Raw genomic sequence first — 18232 nt, 5'->3', positions numbered from 1 at the left:
GGTGATAAGACTGAGGTTATCATACTTGGCAAACATAAAGATCTGTGGGGCTCTAGACACTGGCCCAGTGACATGGGTCCACTGCCTACCCCCGTGCCAGTTGTTCGTAACCTCGGCTTTCTAATCGACGAGAAACTCTCGATGCGACAACAGGCAACTAAGGTTGCTGCAATCTGCTTTAATACCTTACGCTGGTTGCAGAAGATCCTATGGATGTTGCCTGAGTCCACTCGTCGAACTGTTGTTCAGGCCCTTGTAATATCCCGTATCGACTACGGCAATGTGCTCTGTCTTGGAGCCGACAAAGCTACAATGAATATACTCCAGGTTGTACAGAACTCAGCTGCCCGCCTTTTGTGCAATGTTCCACGAAGAATGTCTGCAACACAAGCCCTGTGTGACCTTCACTGGTTAAAAATTCCTGACCGTGTGGCTTTTAAAACCTTGTGCCTTCTGTTCAAAATTCGTCAGGGTTCTGCCCCCACTTACCTGCACAATCTTGCTCAGCCTTACCAGCCCAGTCGTCCTCTCAGGTCATCAAATCAAGCCAATTTTGTAATTCCCAGAATCCGCTTGGCAAAAATGGGAGGCCGCTCATTCGCCCATTTGGGGCCGAAGATGTGGAATGCTCTTCCGTTGGTGCTAAAAACGGAGACCAATCTTTTTGCTTTTCGCAAGAAGTTGAAAACTTTTTTGTTTTAGTTGGTTACTGTTTCTGCTCATTCCTTGCTTCAGCAATTACCTATCTTTCTTCTCTAGTCTGTCCCTGGCGCCGGGAAACCCATTACGGGTAGCTGAGCGCAATACAAATTCAATAAATAAATAAATAATAAATAGAGTAGTTTGTGAGGACTTCAAGGAAGCTGGCAATGCTGGATGGAAGAGCTCACCTTTCACGGAGACACTGGTGGATCGAGATGCATTGGAGGAGTCTCATAGATGTTGGATGAAAGGAGGCAGTTTGTGGTCTGTCCTTTTGGGTCTGAATCAAAGATGCACCACAGGGAGTCTCAGTAGCAAGTGTGGAGCAGGGGTAGCTGCCTTAGCTCAAAATGTGACTGCTCCCAAACACTACTTAATCACCTTGAACAGCATATGAGGCAGCTGACCTCTGCGTAGGAAGGGTGTAGCTTCAAGGGGGTGGGGGTGCTCTGCATGTGACACCCACCACATAAATGCATTCTTGGCTTGGTAGTTCGGTCTGGGGGTTGTGAATCCGGTCTGCTATGCCTGTGTTGGTTTTGCTTGATCTCACTGGAGGTTTTAACTTGTTCATTTTTTGGACCAGCAACTTAAATATATATAGTGACCGGTTTACCAAAAAACTAGTGAATCCATTTCCATAAAAGTACTCTTTGAATGAATGCAAACTTACTATTTTTTGGAATTAATAAACATTGGCAGTTGTAGACTTGGAAAGCTGTGCTAGTTTCTGGTTTTCAGACATACTACTGGCAATCAAACACCCAAAAGATAATCTGACAAACGCCTGCAAATATTCCAACCACAGGCAATTACTCGGGTATCATTCCAACCCATTGTTTGTGCCCACTGCGCCACTCTAGACAGAGGCCCACCTAATGCAGATTAGCACGGACCCTGCTCCTCATGTGCGCAGTTCATCTCCCTGTCCCGTCTAAGCCATGCCACTGCTAGGCATTGTAATGTGAATGGAGGGTGGCAGCGCTCACAGCTTGACAGAGACCAAGCCTAGAATATGAGACCCACCTGGGAAGCGAGAAGTTCCCACTCCATGGAGCCGAATGCTCCATGGCTGCGTGGTGCCTGTGACGCAATGCTTCATATCAGGAGAGCGCCCCAAGCGTCTGCACTGAGTTGCACCCTAACAGTCTGAATTGAGTTGCGTGGATTCGAAAAGTTGTGCCCTCTCTGGCACAATCTTTAGTGCTTGGGACGGGTCAGATGAATCCCTCTGGCAGCAATTTAGTAAACAGAGCTGACTATTGAAAAGTCTTTCCTTCAAGATAGAGTGCATCAGTGCTGCCTCTGTATTAGGACACGCCCACTCAGACCAGCAAGTCCACAATACAAAAACAGACCGTGCAAGCAACAAAAACGGTATCATACATTGGCCTGAGGTCACTGCTGGGGCGCGATGGGAACCCGCACCCATAAAATGGAGGGGCATTCACCGCCATAACTGACAAGATGCCGTTCCTCAAATAGAGGCTAAAAACAGAAAAAGTTCAGTCTCATGCAGAACAACCATTGGCAATGCCAATAGGCCTGATATCTAAATGAAAGTGCCTCCTTACTCAATGTTGGGTTTTTGCATTTCAAGAAGCCTTCATACAAGCATTCTGTCACTCAACTTAGCACTTGTGTGTCCAGTCATCCACCCATTGTCTCATTCTTACATTCATCCACTTACCCAACTACAATAAACTCACACACAACTCAACAACTTGTGCAAGATAAATTAACAGAATAAATACTGAGAAAGAAAACACGCTGCTGTCTAAACATAGCAGGGCTGTGCTTGCAATAACAAATTAAATTAAACACAGCAGCAGGTGGCCACCTTGCAATGGTATTTCATGGTTTTGAAGCTCCAGCATGGCCACCACGTTTAGAACCAAGGTGTGGCCCAGCGTGAACAGTAAAAAAGGTGAAACTATGGGCAATACCATTCCACGATAGTGGTTTGTTCTTGAGCCTGTGACACCGTGGTAAGGGCGCACTGCAGATGGAATGAACAGCAGATAGGCAGGCAGCCAAGACCCTGCAGCCAATCACTATTGTGTAGGCTGTGAGGCGTGCATGGTGGGTGTTGGTAAGCAGCTTCGCTTTGGGTGCAGGGCCATCCCACTGCTGAGGCTTTGCACAGAGGGCTTTGAATGCTCCTACGGTAGGCTGCCATGCCATGGCTAGGGTGCAGGGCCTGGCTGCAGCCAACCTGTAATGTGCACAACAGAAGGGAGTGCACAGTAGTAGGGGCTGGCTGTCTGCCTGGGAAATTGGGGGCAGGCGCAGCCATAGGCCAAGCCCGCTGACCGACATCCACAACCCTAGGCCAACAGCCATGCACAGGAGTGGTTTGCCACTTCCCATTGAGTTGGGCGAACCCCCTCCCTCCGCCCTGTGCTTGGCTGAAGCCTGTCAGACCTTTCAAAAAGATTCTATCAAGAATTGCTTCAGTGCAAATCTTCTACCCTCTAAGGTTTGTCAGAGGGTGTAATCACCATAAAAATCCTTTCCTACAGATAGTCTGTTAAATTTCATTTAACAAAATTCACACCTGCAGGCCTGTTACAGTCAATAACTATCCGCCCTTCAAGGCTTATTCGCTTTAATACATGTGTTTCATAATACATAGATAAGGCATATTGTCTTTATTTCGCCCTTTATAAAAATACTAGCAACCCGTCCCAACGTTGTCCGGGTATGAAATAGAATGTGTGTAATGTGTGTATTTGGCAAGGGCAATTTATTTTAAAATCTCGCGGTAGACATTTTTTGTTTCATTAGAATAGGGACGGAGAAGGCCCAGCTGCAGCCCTGGTTGACATTAGCAGGCGCGTGTAATTGGTGTAGTGATCCGCCGCCTGAGCCCGGCTACAGCCCTGGTTGATGTTAGCAGGCACGTGTAATGTCGTTGAATGAGAGAGTTATCAGTCGCGGGTAAATCCGTTTATTGAGAGAGTTGAGTGACAGCGAGTAGGAGAGGCTGCAGTAATTGTCCCCGCAGACACGCTCATTTGCGTGTTTCCCCGTTTGAGGCCCAGCTGCAGCCCTGGTTGATGTTATCAGGCGTGTGTAATTAGTGTACTGATCCGCCGCCTGAGCCCGGCTAGAGCCCTGGTTGATGGTAGCAGGCGTGTGTAATTTCGTTGAATGAGAGAGTTCAGTAACAGCGCCCAGGAGAGGCTGGAGTAAAGTTACTTACCAGGCCTCCAGGTGAACGCGTTTGTCACGCCCCCAGCACAGGGCCACAGCAGACGATCTTCTGATTAATGTACGACCCACATGGCATGAAGGGCGGAACGTAGCACACGCCCCCAGTGTGCCCCTTGATGCGGCGCAATTGCGTTCACATGGCATGAAGGCCAGACACACGCCCCCAGCGTGTCACGCCCCCAGCGTGCCCCTTGATGCTGCGCAACGTGTGTACGACTCACACGGCATGAAGGGCGGACACACGCCCCCAGCGTTTGTCACGCCCTCAGGACACGCCCACAGCCCATGATGTGATGGCCTTACCACACGCCCCCAGCGTTAGTCACGCCCCCAGCACACAAACACAACACAACGCAGACACGCCCACAAGGGAATACTTTGCTGGCACGGTTCTTTTACCTTTTAAATGTATAGAGGAGTTGACCTAACGGCTAAGGCGCTCGACCTCGGACCTGGGGATCTGGGTTCGAGTCTTGGTAACGACGCCAAACATCCTGTGATTCTGGGCAAATCACTTAATCTCCCCGTGCCCAACAAAAATGAATGTGTGTCCTCCTGTAACGTAACTGGTGCTATGTAAAGCGCTCTGATACCTGATACAGTCCGGGTCAAGTTCGCGCTATATAAAACTCTGCAAAAAAAAAAAATATATATATATATGGTGGCAGTCTGCATAGCCTATGTCCTTCTGCTGCAACTGCCCTTTCCAACACTGTATTGGGTGTTGTGATTGGTGCTGTTGTTACTGAGATTACCCGCCTCAAAGGTTTGGGCTCTCTCTTTATAATATTAGTATGGATATGGATATCAGAACAATCGACGTAACCATCAGGCCTTTGGGGGCGTGGCCGGACCAGCGATCGTAATGGCCGCTTAGAGCTGAAGCTCTATGGAAATCTTGCAGGGCATATACTAAAAGCGGCATGAAAACACCACGCAACAGCCCAGGCACAGCTACGGCCCATAGGGCGGAACAATCGGAGCACCTTCGGACACTGATCCTGTGCCACAGATCTGCTGCGGATCCTCCGCCTAGAGCGACTTGCTGCAACTGCGCACATGGCGCCCGAGGCATGATAGGCCCCGTACCGGCCGCAACATCGGCGGGACTACTTGACCCATCGCTGGACGACTGATGGCCGCTACGACCGGTGGTTGAAAGGATCCCCTCTCACTCCTTCAGTCCCCTTCTGAATTGTGGTTGAACTGCCTGCGGCGGCCCCGCCTACTATACCCGGGGCCTGGTATCGAGACCGCAAGGCCGTGGAGGCGAGGGAGCTATAGGCAAGTGAGGCCTCCGTGGCACACCGCACAAAAATGCAACATTAGCCCCATCTCCATTTCTGTGGGCTGTGGGGGCCGACTAGCCAGGGTTATATTTGCATAGGGGCCAGTGCTGTGCGTGGAGAATCACTGGCGGAATCCTCCTTCCCCCCAGATTGCCTTGCCAGTGGCCTTCTAAGCGCTGGACTCCTCACCTGCAGCTTCACACTAGCTAGGACAGGTGAGGATCAAAAAGCAAACCCAGAGACCAGGATCGGGGTCACAGTGGAGCGACTCTATATTGAAAGACTGCAGTACACACAGTGCTGACCTAAAGCCACAAGACTACACGCGAAAAAGTACATATTGCGATTGGGACTGGGGGAGCCAGTCACCAAGAGGGGATGGCATGCAGGGACCCAAACAGCGGCAACTACAATTCGACACGCTAAAGGCGCAAGATACGGCGCTAGCCAGCACAATGGCAGAAGGAAACAAGCATTTACAATGCAATGGTTTCGCCTTTTGAAAAGTTTGAGCTATTGGCATTGTAAATTACAAAATTTGTATTTATGTGTTGGTTTTGAAAACAGATAAATAAATGGCATTGTCATTTACAATGCTAATAGTTTAATCTCTGGCAAATGCCACACAAAAACACACAGACCCACACACACACACACACACACACAGACCCACACACACCAACAGAGCCCCACACACACACACACACACACACACACACACACAGAGAGCCACACAGAGCGTTTCCTCTGCTTGTTAACGTTTTACACATTATGGAAATTACAGTAAACTGACCGAAAACAGGGCTGGAGTGTGACAGGCGAATGGGAAATGCTATCAAAAAGGAGATCACCTTGTAAGAGCCAGAGCACATACATCAATAATCACTATACAGGTAGGTGTTAGCAGCTCATGAGCATGTACTTAGTGTGGATGCAGGGTTCAGACACTAAAGATACTAGCGTGGATGCAGGGTTCAGACACTAAAGATACTAGCGTGGATGGAGGGTTCAGACACTAAAGAAATGACAACACTGCTTGAACAAGGCAGAGCTCTGGGACGAGGGTAGAGAAAGGAGAGGGACGATTGAAAAACAGAGCCTAAACCATCAAGGGATCTAGCAGGGATGTCATGGTCCCAGTGCACACTTGTAAACACGGCACAAGACAAGTGACTGAGAGAAGCCCCCTGCCCTTTGGTCGTGCTGCACAACAACGTATTAGAGACTAGATCAGAAATATTCATCAATAATAACTCGCCATACTCATCAGATGTTCACAGCACTCACAAGTATAATGCATGGAAATCTAAACATGCGTACATTATACATGCATCTATACCTAATCACGCTTTGGTGACTTTCTCTTGCTAAAATGTGCTCAGCAGCAGGTACAGTCCACACATAAGGGCCCCTCAGTGCGAGGCACCTGCAGGCACATGGCAGGAATGGCTGGGCTCCAGGCCCACGAGCCCAGCCAGCGGCTAGAAGGCTCCTGTAATAATACTGAAGAGGCCCACGCTTCTTGGCTTTTATGATCAGAGGGGCTGGCAAGACTGGACGGAATGTGCGTGCGATGCGAGCTCCATCACATCATCTCCAGCAGCTGAGGAAAAAGTAAGGAAGTTGGTAATTTCCTGCATTAGTCGTATAAGCGCTTCAAGCTCAAACTTTCTCTCTGTAAAACACATAACTCATAACTCCATTTACGTCCCAAACTGGACTAAGGATAAGATAAAGTAGGGTTAAGCTCTGTCCAGACTTCCACCCTCACTCCGAAACCCGTTCAGTTCCTTCTTCACTGACGCTAGTCCAGACACCACTGATGCGAGGAGAATCCGATACTGACTCCGACGTCTGACCCTGATTCAGTGATGGCTTGACCCCGATCCAGCGATGGCTTGACCTCAACCGAGCTTGCTCTCCGAGTCTGTAACAGCAAACCCTGAATCCATCCAACCGCATCAGATCCACTGTATTTTTGGCTTCGATTCTTCCGAAACGCGTTCAGTTCCTTCTTCACTGACGCTAGTCCAGACACCACTGATGCTCGAGGAGAATCCGATACTGACTCCGACGTCTGACCCTGAATCAGTGATGGCTTGACCCCGATCCAGCGATGGCTTGACCCCAACCGAGCTTGCTCTCCGAGTCTGTAACAGCAAACCCTGAAGCCATCCAACCGCATCAGATCCACTGTATTTTTGGCTTCGATTCTAACCAGAGCTTACTACCACCTAGGTTACCTCGATTGGCCAATCTCTTTAAATAACAAGTTTACTGTGCAGTAAAAATACAAAATGACCCGACCTGCCTCGGGCCTTCTGTGGGTCCACACTTGGAATGCGGAACAAACCGCACACGGACAGCGGGAGGGGGGTGGGAACGGGCACACGGACAGCGGGAGGGGGGAGGGGGCGGGAACGGGCACATGGACAGCGGGAGGGGAGGGGAGCACTCACCTGGACTTCTTCCGGCGGGGGTCGGCCTAGAGAAATGACCAAAATAAACCTTCGAAGAAAAAAAAAATAAACCACCGCCCACCGCCGCATGACGATCGCAAAGGGGCGGGATGAGTAAAAATCACGGGAACGCCCACGAATCTGCTCGCAGAATGACGAGCAGATCTCTCTTCCAATGGCTAGCCTCCATTTATGGAGCTAGCCAATGGAAAGAGAGGGTGGGACAACACACACATACTGTAAACATTAGATTTCGCCTGCGCCGAAAAGCTGCGCGGTGCGCAGCTTTCGACAGGCGAAACCTAAAAACACTGGTGCACCGGGTAAAAGCAACCTCCAGACACTTCTGCACTACTACTGGAGCTCAGAACCAGCTTTAGGGCGCTAGAGAGCTGATTTGACGCCTTGGACAATCGATTGGATGGGATGGGCGACACTTTGACCGCCACGAGGTACGATTAGATATAGCAGAGGGACGCATATTAGACCTTGAAGACGGCTCAGCCAAAGTAACAAAACGGATGGAGCGGGTGGAGAGTCATGAAGATGGTTGCCACCAAAAACGAAGACTTGGGAAGGTAGAAGCCGCAGAAATAACATGCGCATGATGGGGGGTGCCAGAATCCACTATTACGTGGAGACTTGACCAGTTCACCAAGCGGCTGCTGACCGATTTATTTGGCGCTGATCATTTTACGTCCACTTTTGTGGTGGAGCGCACAGGACACTGGGGCCGAGACCTAACCCTGGTTGTCCACCTAGACCATGGGTACTCATAGTACGGCCCGCGGGCCAGCTGCGGCCCGGCAAGCCTTCCCTGGCGGCCCGCCGACCTTCCAGACATCGTACCCGTGCATTAAAAAAAAATGTCATCGTGTCTTCAAACACTGCTGGTTGCAGCCGCGCAAGTCTAAGAGACTCTGCTGCTCTGTGGGGGCCGGCCGCCGGGTGATTCCAATGACAGTCACAGTGGAGCTGCAGGGGTCTAAGAAGAGGTTAAATACAGCAAGGCCTCATTACCATACAAATGGTCTTGTGAAGTGCTCGGGTGGGGCTGTGTGTGCCAGGAGGCTATCTCAGCCCGGGCTGACACACAGCAGGGTGAGGTGAAGAGGGTGACGGAGGTAATGGGACGGAGACAAAGGGAGAGGGAGGGAGGGAAAGAAGACTGTAACACCGGGGCTTGTTCCATTAAATATGAGAGCAGCAGCAAGTGCAGAATCCAGGAACACCGTCTGGTGTTCAAATCCAAAAGGTTTCTGAGTTATGTAGACGCATTCCAAACTTGCCTGTAGTCAGCACATGTTGAAGCGCTGGTGTGTTTTGGTTCGAGTAATTATTAAGTTATTGCTGGCAATTCCTGTAGTGCAGGAGTATTGGGACCACTCAGTCCAATGCAGGTAAGCAATTGAAGGTGCCAAAGTATTGAGGTACTTCAGACAAGCAGCGCTAGTGCTTAGGGCAGTGTCTTTAGAACCCACATTGTTTTAAAAACAGGCAACGTTTCTTAGTCCTGGCGTCGCAATGAACAAGATGCAGGCACTCCCGTTTAAGGGAATTATGGTAATGGCAGCCCCTCACAGATAAATGTGCTGGGGCACTGGGAGAGAGGAAAAGGGGAGGGAGACAGAGGGGGAGGGAAAGGGGGGGAGAGGGAGACCGAGAGACAGACAGAGGGAGGGAGACAGACAGTGGGAGGGAGAGGGAGGGAGGGAGAGGGAGACAGAGAGTGAGACAGAGGGAGGGTGACAGACAGGAGGGAGACAGCCAGAAAGAGGGAGACAGCCAGAAAGAGGGAGACCGCCTGAAAGAGGGAGACCGCCAGAGAGAGGGAGACAGCCAGAGGGAGGGAGACAGGTAGAGGGAGGGAGACAGCCAGAGGGAGGGAGACAGCCAGAGGGAGGGAGACAGCCAGAGGGAGGGAGACAGACAGTGGGAGGGAGAGGGAGGGAGGGAGAGGGAGACAGAGAGTGAGACAGACAGGAGGGAGACAGCCAGAAAGAGGGAGACAGCCAGAAAGAGGGAGACAGCCTGAAAGAGGGAGACAGCCTGAAAGAGGGAGACAGCCTGAAAGAGGGAGACAGCCTGAGAGAGGGAGACAGCCTGAGAGAGGGAGACAGCCTGAGAGAGGGAGACAGCCAGAGGGAGGGAGACAGCCAGAGGGAGGGAGACAGCCAGAGGGAGGGAGACAGCCAGAAAGAGGGAAGGAGACAGAGGCAGGAGGGAGACAGACAGAGGAAGACAGGGAGAAGGAGGGAGACGGGGAGAGGGAGGGAGAGGGAGACAGAGAGTGAGACAGAGGGAGGGTGACAGACAGGAGGGAGACAGCCAGAAAGAGGGAGACAGCCAGAGGGAGGGAGACAGCCAGAAAGAGGGAGACAGCCAGAAAGAGGGAGACAGCCAGAAAGAGGGAGACAGCCAGAAAGAGGGAGACAGCCAGAAAGAGGGAGACAGCCAGAAAGAGGGAGACAGCCAGAAAGAGGGAGACAGCCAGAAAGAGGGAGACAGCCAGAAAGAGGGAGACAGCCAGAAGGAGGGAGACAGCCAGAGGGAGGGAGACAGCCAGAGGGAGGGAGACAGCCAGAGGGAGGGAGACAGCCAGAGGGAGGGAGACAGCCAGAGGGAGGGAGACAGCCAGAGGGAGGGAGACAGCCAGAAAGAGGGAGACAGCCAGAAAGAGGGAGGGAGACAGAGGCAGGAGGGAGACAGACAGAGGAAGACAGGGAGAAGGAGGGAGACGGGGAGAGGGAGGGAGAGGGAGACAGAGAGTGAGACAGAGGGAGGGTGACAGACAGGAGGGAGACAGCCAGAGGGAGGGAGACAGCCAGAAAGAGGGAGACAGCCAGAAAGAGGGAGACAGCCAGAAAGAGGGAGACAGCCAGAAAGAGGGAGACAGCCAGAAGGAGGGAGACAGCCAGAAGGAGGGAGACAGCCAGAGGGAGGGAGACAGCCAGAAGGGGGGAGACAGCCAGAAGGGGGAGACAGCCAGAGGGAGGGAGACAGCCAGAGGGAGGGAGACAGCCAGAGGGAGGGAGACAGCCAGAGGGAGGGAGACAGCCAGAAAGAGGGAGACAGCCAGAAAGAGGGAGACAGCCAGAAAGAGGGAGACAGCCAGAGGGAGGGAGACAGCCAGAAAAAGGGAGACAGCCTGAAAGAGGGAGACAGCCAGAGGGAGGGAGACAGCCAGAGGGAGGGAGACAGCCAGAGGGAGGGAGACAGCCAGAGGGAGGGAGACAGCCAGAAAGAGGGAGGGAGACAGAAAGAGGGAGGGAGACAGAGGCAGGAGGGAGACAGACAGAGGAAGACAGGGAGAAGGAGGGAGACGGGGAGAGGGAGGGAGAGGGAGACAGAGGGAGGGCGACAGACAGTGGGGGGGGAGACAGAAAGAGGGAGACAGACGTGGGAGACAGACAGTGGAAGACAGATGGAAGGAGACAGACGGAGGGAGAAGGGAGACAGAGGGAGAAGGGAGACAGAGGGAGGGAGAAGGGAGACAGAGGGAGGGAGAAGGGAGACAGAGGGAGGGAGAAGGGAGACAGAGGGAGGGAGAAGGGAGACAGAGGAAGGGAGACAGAGGGAGGGAGACAGAGGGAAGGAGGCAGAGGGAGGGAGGCAGAAGGAGACAGGCAGAGAGAGACAGACAGAGGGAGACAGAGAGGGAGGGAGACAGGGAGGGAGACAGGGAGGGAGACGGAGGGAGGGAGACGGACGGAGGGAGGGAGACGGAGGGAGGGAGACGGAGGGAGGGAGAGGGAGACAGAGGGAGTCAGAGGGAGTCAGAGGAAGGGAGGTGGAGACAGAGGAAGGGAGGGGGAGACAGAGGAAGGGAGGGGGAGACAGAGGAAGGGAGGGGGAGACAGAGGAAGGGAGGGGGAGACAGATGGAGTCAGTGGGGGACAGAGGAAGGCAGGGGGAAACAGAGGAAGGGAGAGGGAGACAGAGAGGGAGAGGGATGGAGACAGGGAGTGAGACAGGGAGGGCGACAGAGGGAGGGAGAGAGAGAGAGACAGACAGAGGGAGACAGAGAGGGAGTGAGTGAGACAGAGGGAGAGAGAGGGAGAGAGCTAGAGAGAAGGAGGGAGACAGAGAGAGAGAGAGAGAGAGAGAGAGAGAGAGAGACCGAGAGAGAGAGATGTGTGTATGCCGGGTCTGGTGGCTCAGTGGACGAAGGCGTCCGCTGCAGGGACCTGTGATCAACCTCATGGTAAGAGTTTTTTTTGTTGCTCTAGCCCCGCCCCCTACCCCACTGACCCCGCCCCACCGGTGCGGCCCTCGGACACAAACCACACTATAATTTTGGCCCCCGAGAGAAAGTTTGTGAGTACCCATGACCTAGACCCATCATGGCAAGACTTCTGAATTTCAAAGATCGGGACGCGGTGCTACGACTTCCCAGGGAAGCTGGGAATCTATTGTGACAAGGATCTGCTATTAAACTACTACCAGGTAAGAAAAGGGGTCTAAGGGAAATTTACAGAACTGCGTGGATACATCCCTGTACCATATACATCAACAACATCGAATCCGCGGGTCCCTCAAACAAAATACAGACTAATAACCTAAGTTAACCGACAGGAAATAATAAATGAAGAAACTCCTATTTAAAAGGACGGAATCCCATCACCCACCAAAGTGGCATGCGTCATCATTTGGGATCTCCTCTTGGCTGCAACCTAGTGCAGCCAAGGAGCTACCACTCCTAGCTAAAGTATAGAAGGAGCTTGCAGAGGTTTTAGTGTTATCCTGGGACTAGATCTCCCAAGATCGATGGAGCATGAAACAGTGTGGTGAAAGTGCATAATGCAGTGTATGAAGTGAAAAATCTAAAATTGATTACCAGGAGAAAAAGAGTTTATTAAGTATCCCGTGGTGTCAAGGGTTAAAAGCAGTAAGAGCGCTGTCTGAATAAATGTGCGAATGCACTGGAGAAATTGCTTTCTAACTCGGCTATTCAATGGGTTCAATCGGTTGCGCATCTGCCCCGAATCCTGTCCAACCACTCCCCAGTGCTCCCATCGCTGCAGGTTATGTTATGTTACGTGAATTTGTACTGCGCACAGCTGCCCCAGCAAAGGGGCGTCCCGGCGCATGTCAAGGTAACACGCAACAACCACAGGAAACACAACAACTAAAAAAGGAATTAAAGCTTAAAACAGGAAAGTTTTTATCGCCTTACGGAAGGAAAAAAGGTCTTCCAGCAACCGAATCTCCACTGGGAGCGAGTTCCAGAGTTCGGCCGCTTTAACCCGGAAAGAACGACCACCGATACGACACAACTTGTATCGCGGAGTAATGGAAAGAGCTTGGCCCAAGGATCTCAGATGTCGGGTGGGGACATACCAGGACAGAAGACCCGTAAGAGTTTGAGGGGCCATGCCCTTTAGGATCTTGAAGGCCAAGCACAACACTTTGAATTGGATTCTTGCTCTGACCGGCAGCCAGTGCAGTGTTTTCAGAGTGCCGGAAACAGAGCAGGATCTGGGAAGGCCAACAATGGCTCAGGCGGCCGCGTTCTGCACTCGTTGGAGGCGTGTGACTTCGGCCAGATTAGCACCGACCAGAAGAGAACTGGCATAATCCAGGCACGATGTAACAGTCGCCTGGATTACCAGCTGCCGTGTATGAGAATCGAAAAACTTCAGAACTGGTCGCAGAGCCCGGAGAATTCCGAAACAGCATGCTGCAGTTTTCTTCGTGTGCCCCACAAAACAAAGTGGGATCCATCCACACTCCCAAGTTTTTTAATTCTGTCACCGGGAGGGGGGCCGGCCCAAGCTCCGAAGGTCACCACCTATCCCCCCAGAGATCTGCCCTTCTACCGATGATCATGATCTCGGTTTTCTTCGCGTTGAGCTGGAGGCTGTTAGCCTTCATCCAGCTTGCCACCGCTCTAAGTCCGCTCTGAAACCTGGGAGCATCCTGGTCCGCATCCCCGCTGATCGTAACCGCTAGCTGGGTGTCATCGGCATATGACACCATGGTCATACCCCACTGCCGGACAACCTCAGCTAGCGGTCTCACGTAAAGATTGAACAACGTGGGGCTCAGCGAGGATCCCTGCGGCACTCCCTGTTTCAGAGGATGGAAACTGGACTGGAACGGCGGAATCGCAACGCAGAAGAAACGACCGTCGAGGAAGGACTGGAACCACTGGAGGGCGGACCCCCCCACTCCAATCTCCTCCAGGCGGTGCAACAGGATGGGATGAGAGACGGTATCGAAGGCGGCGCTTAGATCTAATAATACCAGCGCCGCCGTCTGTCCTGCATCCATCACTGTGCGGAGATGTTCAGCCATGGTGAGAAGGCGGTTTCCGTGCTGTGCCCAGCACAGAACCCATTCTGGGTGGGGTCTAAGATGTTGGCGCGAGTCAGGTGGTTGGAGAGAACCTTGTTCACGTGGGCCTCCACGACTTTGGTCGGCCAGGGGAGCAGGGAAATAGGCCGGTAATTTTCCGGCTTTTCCGGGTCCAAAGAGGGTTTCTTTAGGATAGGAGAGACCACAGCCCGCTTCCAGCTTGTAGGAACCGTCCCTGAGGCCAGTGAGATGTTAATCAGGGAGAGTACCGAGGTACGCCCCACAAACAACTGGTCTCTAAAAAGGGCTGGCTTGAGAGGATCGGCGGGCGACCCGGATTTCACCTGCTGCGCCAAGATGGTAAAACCCTCGGGAGACAACGGGGGTAGCACATGAAGCAGGAAATCACCGCCGAGGTTGCGTGGAATACCTGCCGGTAACCTAGTGTCCGAAAAAGTTGAATAGATGTTTTGAACTTTTTCTAAAAAGAACCGGGCAAGGGCCTCACAGTGCACGATGGAACTCGTTGTTATGGCCGGGGCTCGTTTTGCCACTAGGTCCTTTACCACTTTGAAGATGGTTTTGGAAGGGTTAAGGCTATTGCCAAACTCCGCAGCATAGAAAGTTGCCCGGGCCCGACATATAGCACGGTGGTAGGCTTTAACGGCAGTGAGATACAGAGCCTTCTTCCCACTGTCGTACACCTTCCGCCACTCCCTCTCCGCTCGCCTACAGCTACCCTTGAGTATGCGTAAGGCACCATCATACCAGGGGCTTGACTCCCTGGAACTAATTTTCCTAGTTGAAACAGGAATCAGGGAGTCAAGTACCTCAGTAATCCACGCGCAGAACCGGTCGTAGCCTGCATCGGCGTCCTCCAAAGGTCCCAACGGCACTGCCGCGAGGGCCTGATGAAGGTCCTCGAGACTCAGTTTACTCCAGTGCCGTGTGGAGATCGTCCTCACAGGAGCAGAGGAGGGAATTCCCGGCAAGGGGACATGAATGACCACTAAAGAATGGTCTGTCCAGCCGAGCGGGGTAACGGCCGTTACTGAAGCCTCCGTCAAGTTCGTAACAAACGGGTCCAACGTATGACCGCCCACATGTGTGGGATGCCGCACTATTTGTTGGAGTTGGAGAGCCTCCAAATCGGCTAAGATACGACACACCGAAGGGATGTTCTGATTCTCCAGGTGCAGATTGAGGTCCCCCAAAATAGAGAAGTTAGCACATCCCAACGCTAAGGAACTTACCGAGTCGGGGAAAGCAGCCCTAAATGCCACCTCGCTACCCGGAGGGCGATAGACTACCATCCCTGAAAGGGAGAACTGGGGGATAACCTGAATTTTGAAGGTGGCACTCTCGCAACCTGCAATATTGAAGGGCGACCAACAACAAGGGAAACTAGATCTTACTGCGAGAGCGATACCCCCTCCCCTGGTTGATCGATTCAAAGTAAAAATCGAAAAATCTGGGGGGGATGCCAAATTGATAATGGCCGTGTCATCATCCTTCAGCCAGGTTTCCGTGATAGCCACAATATCAGACATCAGATCCCTAACGGCTTGATGGTGTTGCACTAGAGACCTTGCATTAAAGCTCAGAATGCGCAGAGCCTGGACCTGACGGCCACGACGCGAAGCGCCCGGTGGACTTTTCTGACTGATTTTAGCCGGAAAGTCCAGTGCCCACTGACCACAGACGCACTGATATGGGCCACAAAGCGGGTGTATAGGTGCTTGTATACATCTCGGGACCAAACGTCCTAAGGCCCGCAGCGTGGAAGCAGAATTCACAATCAGAGCGTGGTCCCGAGAGGCCGACCGCAAAATGTTATAGGTCCCTTAAGTCCGCCACGTCCGGCACGGCCTAGGCGCGGACGGGCGCAGACGGGCAGGACTTAGGCACGACGCCGGCTAAGCGACGGCGTCCCACTGCGTGTTCCCGCTGCGCGGGAAAGGACGACTTTAAGTAGAGGCGGATGATCCAACGAACGACGAGCCGCTCCAAGATGGCGCCCGTGATAAAACTCAAGCAGCCCAAGGCAAGATGGTGCCCACCGACCCACCGACCCAACCCCGGAACCCGGACCCACCAAACGGCGGTGCATTAGCTGTTTAAATGCAGGTAAGAGGGCGGGGAACTATTCCCGAGTGAGAGCGTCTAAAAACAGAGGAAAACCAAATAAAAGTAAAACAAATACAAAACAGGTAGAGTAAAACGAGCAGCGCGACAGCAGCGCAACAGCAGCGCGACAGCAGCGCGACCTGCAGCAAGCCAGTACCTTGACCAAGTGACTGAAGCTAAGTCCGCCTTAAGTAGGCGAGGCGGATGATCCAACGAACGACGAGCCGCTCCAAGATGGCGCCCGTGTAAAACCTAAGCAGCCCAAGGCAAGATGGCGCCCACCGACCCAACCCCGGAACCCGGACCCGCCAAACGGCGGTGCATTAGCTGTTTAAATGCAGGTAAGAGGGCGGGGAACTATTCCCGAGTGAGAGCGTCTAAAAACAGGGGAAAACCAAATAAAAGTAAAACAAATACAAAACTTTTAGAGTAAAACGAGCAGCGCGACAGCAGCGCGACAGCAGCGCGACCTGCAGCAAGCAAGTACCTTGACCAAGTGACTGAAGCTAAGTCCGCCTTAAGTAGGCGAGGGGGATGATCCAACGAACGACGAGCCGCTCCAAGATGGCGCCCGTGTAAAACCTAAGCAGCCCAAGGCAAGATGGCGCCCACCGACCCAACCCCGGAACCCGGACCCGCCAAACGGCGGTGCATTAGCTGTTTAAATGCAGGTAAGAGGGCGGGGAACTATTCCCGAGTGAGAGCGTCTAAAAACAGGGGAAAACCAAATAAAAGTAAAACAAATACAAAACAGGTAGAGTAAAACGAGCAGCGCAGGTCCCGGGCGAGGAGGACTTGAAAAGGCAGTGGCGATTTCCTTGCATTGCGCTGCGAGATGCAATCTTCTGGGAGGCATTTATAGAATACTTTGACCATAACAAAGGGTCAGTCCCATTACAGCCAATATTGTGGGAAGCCTTTAAGGCCACCCCCAGAGTAGTTTGAATTTCAACGCACGCTGGTGTTCTGAGGGACCTGCGACGTAGCCTGGCCAAACTAGAGGGAGACCTCACCAAGTTAGATAGGAAAAACATGGAGAGAGTAGGTAGCGAAGACCCGAACTATTTAAACTGCAGAGTGACATTGTTGACTGACCATACTAAAGCTGCAGACCGGGAAGCGAACTATGTGGGAAAATATGAGAGAGCCCGAAGATATGGAGAGGGGAGTGCCCAGGGCACACTCTGGTGCACCTACTTAGGCCACATCGGAACCAATGTTACATCACTAAGCTGCAGGGGCAAGAAGGCGCAGTAATGACTGGCACATCAGCCATAGGGCAGACATTATTACAGTATTACACTGATCTCTACACTACTAGAACCGCCAATCAACTGGGGGAAATCAGACCTTACTTAAATGAGATCGCAAAGTGTGGCTGCCCGATGCCCAATGACAATTTTTAAGTGAGCCCTTCTCCACCGAAGACATAGTGCAGGTCATTGACGACATGGACGGCTCCAAAGCACCAGGCCTAGAGGGGTTCTCCGGAGCGTTTTATACAGCCTATAAACATCTCATGCCCCCCCACCTCCTGGAAGTGGAGAGGCTCTGGCTGAGGGGACCTTGCCCCCTTCATTTAGAGAGGCGGTCATCATCCTCATACCGAAAAGTGTGAGTCCTACCGCCCGTTGCCTCTGCCTAACTATGATTCCAAAATAATAGCCAAAATGCTGGCCACACGGTTGGCCCTGCTTATGGAGCATATCATAGCACCGGCCCAGACTGGCTTTATAAGACACAGAACCACGGCATTAAACTTAAGGACCTTCCTTTCGGTTGTCCAATCCGATCCAATCCAAAAATTCTTTATTTCGGCCTTTTAGACCATAAAAGACACAATAAAAACATCAACATAAAACATCCACATACATTAAAAAGTCGCAAATATACATTTCATAAGAATTCATTTCCTAAGAGAATCCGGATGAGGGTAGGAGTTAACATTACAGTTCATATCAGTGTTCAGTCTTTTGCTAATTTTCTCCTTATCTGCCACTTGGCCATTATAAACTTGGCAACTGCAAAGACTATGTGGGGCAGGGTACTTGTTTTCAGTATTCTGTAGGAATGTAAATGGTCCCTTATGCCCAAATTCCTACATAGTGGCGCTAGCCAATATTTCCTTGGTCTATGGTAAGC

Source organism: Lissotriton helveticus, chromosome 5_1 (assembly GCF_964261635.1).
Source record: "Lissotriton helveticus chromosome 5_1, aLisHel1.1, whole genome shotgun sequence".
Classification (NCBI taxonomy): domain Eukaryota; kingdom Metazoa; phylum Chordata; class Amphibia; order Caudata; family Salamandridae; genus Lissotriton; species Lissotriton helveticus.
The sequence above is the reverse complement of the archived record's forward strand: the minus strand, read 5'-3'. Positions refer to the sequence as shown.